General features: G+C 40.0%; 1 protein-coding gene across 13 annotated transcripts in view; it reads left to right on the forward strand.

The window, feature by feature from the left end:
* The window catches only part of Phf21a (PHD finger protein 21A), a 155,475-nt gene that overhangs the window by 132,965 nt on the left and 18,081 nt on the right, over positions 1–4,429 (forward strand). The gene's annotated exons all lie outside the window — the stretch shown is intronic.

Below are 4,429 nucleotides of genomic sequence, written 5' to 3' on the forward strand. Positions count from 1 at the left end.
AGGCAGATGTGCTTCATGTGCAGAGCACAGGCAGAGGAGAGTTACTGTCCTTCTCAGGGGTCCGAGAATTTTCAGAATGAGCACTGTCTTCAACTAAAGACACAGTTCATCAGCCCTTACAGGAAAGGCAGCCTGTCCTCCAAACCTTTGAACCAGTGCACTGACTTCTCTTGATCTATGAAAGCTGTTGCCTCTACCTGAGAATCTGCTGTTTTGGTCACCCTTACCCACTGAGCCATCTTACCAGCCCAGGCCTCAGGATTTCTGAGTTCGAGGACAGCCAGGATTATACAGAGAAACCCTGTCTCAAAAACCAACCAACCAAACAAACAAACAAAAACAAATAAAGATGCTATGAACATAGTTGAGCAAGTATCCTTTGGATAGACCGTCTTTTGGGATATGCCCAGGAGTAGTATAGCTGGGTCTTGAGATAGATCCATTCCTAATTTTCTGAGAAACTGCCATATTGATTTCCAAAGTAGTTGTACAAGTTTTTATTATGGAGGAGTTTTCCCTTTGCTCTACATCCTTGCCAGCATGTGCTGTCACTGTAAGTGTTTCTTGTCCATTTGAGATTCTTCTGTTGGGAATTCTCTGTTTAGATCTCATTTTTAAGTGGGATTATTTGGTTTGCTGATGTCTAGTTTCTTTTTTTCTTTTTTTTTTTTTTTTATGTGCATTGGTGTTTTGCCTGAATGTATGTCTGTGTGTGGGTGTTGGGTCCCCTGGAACTGGAGGAACAAACAGTTATGAGCTGCCACATGGAAGCTGGGAATTGAACCTGGGTCTTCTGAAAGAATAGCCAGTGTGTGTGGAGTTGGTGAAAATCTTTTTTTCATTAAAAGACACAGAGAGAGAATATCCAAATTAATGAAATCAGAAACAAAAAGGAGATTATAACAACAGACATGGAGGAAATCCAAGCAACCATTAGGTCATACTTCAAAAACCTATACCCCACAAAATTGAAAAAGCTAAAAGAAGTAAACAATTTTCTTGATAGATATCATTTACCAAAGTTAAATCAAGATCAGATAAACAATTTAAATATACCTATAACCCCTAAGGAAATAGGAACAGTCATTAAAAGTCTCTGTGATGATTTGTATATGCTGGGCCCAGAAAGTGGCACTATTAGAAGGTATGGCCCTGTTGGAGTAGGTGTGTCACTGTGAGTGTGGGCTTTAATGCCCTAATCCTAGCTCTGTGGAGGCCAGTATTCTGGTAGCAGCCTTCAGATGAAGATGTAGAACTCTCAGCTCCTTCTGCACCATGCCTGCCTGGATGCTGTCATGTTCTTGCCTTGATGACAATGGATTAGACCTCTGAACCTGTAAGCCAGCCCCAATTAAATGTTGTCCTTATAAGAGTTGCCTTGGTCTTAGTGTCTGTTCACATCAATAAAACCCTGAGACATGTACCAAACAAAGAAAGGCTAGAGCCAGAAGGTTTTAGCACAGAATTCTACCAGACTTTCAAAGAAGAGCTAATACCAATACTCCTCAAATTATTCCATGAACTAGAAACAGAAGGAACATTGCCAAAGTTATTTTATGAAGCCACAGTCATCTTGGTACTCAAACCACACAAAGATTCAACAAAGAACAAGAATTACAGACCAAATTCCCCTCATGAACATTGATGCAAAAGTATTCAAAAAGTACTTGAAATCTGAATCCAAAAACACTTCAAAAACATCATCCTCCATGACCAAGTAGGCTTCATCCCAGAGTGGCAGAGAGGGTTTGACATATGAAAATCTGTCAGTGTAATCCACCATATAAACAAACTTGAGAGAGAAAAACACATGATCATCTCATTAGATACTGAAAAGGCCTTTAACAAAAATCCAACACCCCTTCATGATAAAAGTCTTAGAGAGATTACAGGTACAAGGGACATACCTAAACATAATAAAGGCAATTTACAGCAAGCCTATAGCCAACATCACATTAAATAGAGAGAAAGTCAAAGCAATTCCACTAAAATTAGGAATAAAACAAGGTTATCCGCTCTCATATGTATTCAGTACAATACTTGAAGTTCTAGCTAGAGCAATAAGACAACTGAAGATCAAATAATTACAAATTGAAAAGGAAGAAGTCTTAGATGATTATAATATGCATACATGACTTCGAAAATTCTACCAGGAAACTCCTACAGCTGAAGAACAAACACCTTCAGTGAATTGGCTGGATACAAGATTAACTCACAAATGTCAGCAGCTCTCCTATATACAAACAACAAATGAGCTGAGAAAGAAATCAGGGAAATAACACCCTTCACAGTAGCCACGAATAATATAAAATATATTGGGACAACTAAACAAGTAAAAGACTTGTATGACAATGACTACAAGTCCTAGAGGGAAGAAACTGAAGACAATATAAGAAGATGGGAAGATCTCCCGTATTCGTGGATCAGTAGGATTAATATGGTAAACATGGCCATCTTGCCAAAAGCAATCTACAGCTTCAATGCAGTCCCCATCAAGATTCCAACACAATTCTTACAGACATTAAAAGAACAATACTCGACTTCATATAGGAAAAAAAAATAGCTAAAACAATCCTGTACAATAAAAATTTCTGGGGGGATATCACTATGCCTGATATCAACTGTACTACAGAACAGTAGTAATAAAAACCACATGCTGTTGGTATAAAAACAGACAGATTTATCAGTAGAATAGAATCAGACCCAGAAGTAAACTCACACATCTATGGACACTTAATTTTAATAAAGAAGCCAGAAATATACAGTGGAAAAAGAAAGCATTTTCATCAAATGGTGCTAATCTAACTGGAAATCTACACGTAGAAGAATGCAAATAGATCTATGTCTATCACCCTGCACAAAACTCAAGTCAAGTGGATCAGCATTAAGCCAGACACACTAAACCTGAAGACACAGTAAGTGGGGAAGAGCCTTGAATACATTGGCACGGGAGACAACTTCCTGGTGAGAACACTCATGGGTCAGGCACTAAGATAATTAATAAGTGGAACCTAACTGAAAAGCTTCTGAGAGGCAAAGGGTGCTCTCTTTTCTGTAAGGGAGATGTACCAGCAGTGGATACCCTTAACATTTGTTTATCCTTCATTCTTTAAGGACAGTTTGAACACAATATGGATTGTTAGTCCCTCAGACCTTAGTTATGTCGCTGTGACTGCCTTCTCATTGAGGGTTTGCTTTATGGAGGAAGTGGGCTCTTCTGAGCTAAACTAAAAACTATGTGGTTAAGGAAGGAGAAGAAGGGGTTAATCGAGAGATTGAAATTGGATTGATTCTCCTGGAGGTCAGTGCTTTATTGAGTGCAGGCAGGAGGTAGACACTGGGCTTGAGGTAGTAATAAGGAGTGTATGAACAGCAGGTTGCTTATAGTATACATGGATTCTTTTTTTTTTTTTTAAATTTATTATATGTAAGTACACTGTAGTTGTCTTCAGACACTCCAGAAGAGGGCATCAGATCTCGTCACAGATGGTTGTGAGCCACCATGTGGTTGCTGAGATTTGAACTCAGGACCTTCGGAAGAGCAGTCAGTGCTCTTACCCGCTGAGCCATCTCACCAGCCCCGTATACATGGATTCTTATAGCAGGACTCTGCCGGAGAGCAGTGGTTGATGAGCTTACATTTGCTCGTGTACCAGTGTGCAAAGCCAGAGGCACAGTATGGAAAAAAGTCAAGGAAAAAGGTGAAAGCTCTTTTGGATCAAGTACATTGTTCACAGTGTAACGGTCTTGAGAACCTTCGGTGTCTTTTCTATAGGGATGAAACCTTGCACTGGGCTCCTGCCCCCAGTAATCAGATATGTTTATCCTGATTTAAATAATGGCTTATGCTTACCTTACAAAAAGACCATTGCACCTATAATTTTTACTAGTTTTTCAAAAGTAAATTAAGTTTGTATTTATGGTTCTGTGTCTAGTGTTCTAAAACTATCTCATTTCTACTATTTTACTTTATTCATAAAAGAACTAGTCATTACTCAAAAAAGAACAGTGGTGTAGAGCCACCCATGTCCAGCTACCATTTGTGTGAGCAGCTATTAGTGCGGCCGGTGCTTCTTTGTGTGCCCGGTGCTTCTAGAAGGGCAGGGGGATGAGGAAAGCTTGAGCCTCTCGAAAGGCAGTTCTAGGTAGTCGTTGGGGTTGTTCTGAGAAAAAGCTCGGGGTATAAGAAGTGTATTGTGCTATGCAGATCGTAAGCACATGTGGACAGAGCCTGACCCACATAGAATGGCGTGGATGTTTCTGGAAACCACCACATCCTGCAGTCAAGGAAAACCACCTCTAATTTGGTTTTTCTTTGCCCTTAAAAAAGTGTTTTTAGGGGGCTGGTGAGATGGCTCAGTGGGTAAGAGCACCTGACTGCTCTTCCGAAGGTCTGGAGTTCAAATCCCAGCAACCACATGGTGGCTCA

This window comes from Mus pahari, chromosome 3, assembly GCF_900095145.1.
Source record: "Mus pahari chromosome 3, PAHARI_EIJ_v1.1, whole genome shotgun sequence".
Taxonomy (NCBI): Eukaryota; Metazoa; Chordata; class Mammalia; order Rodentia; family Muridae; genus Mus; species Mus pahari.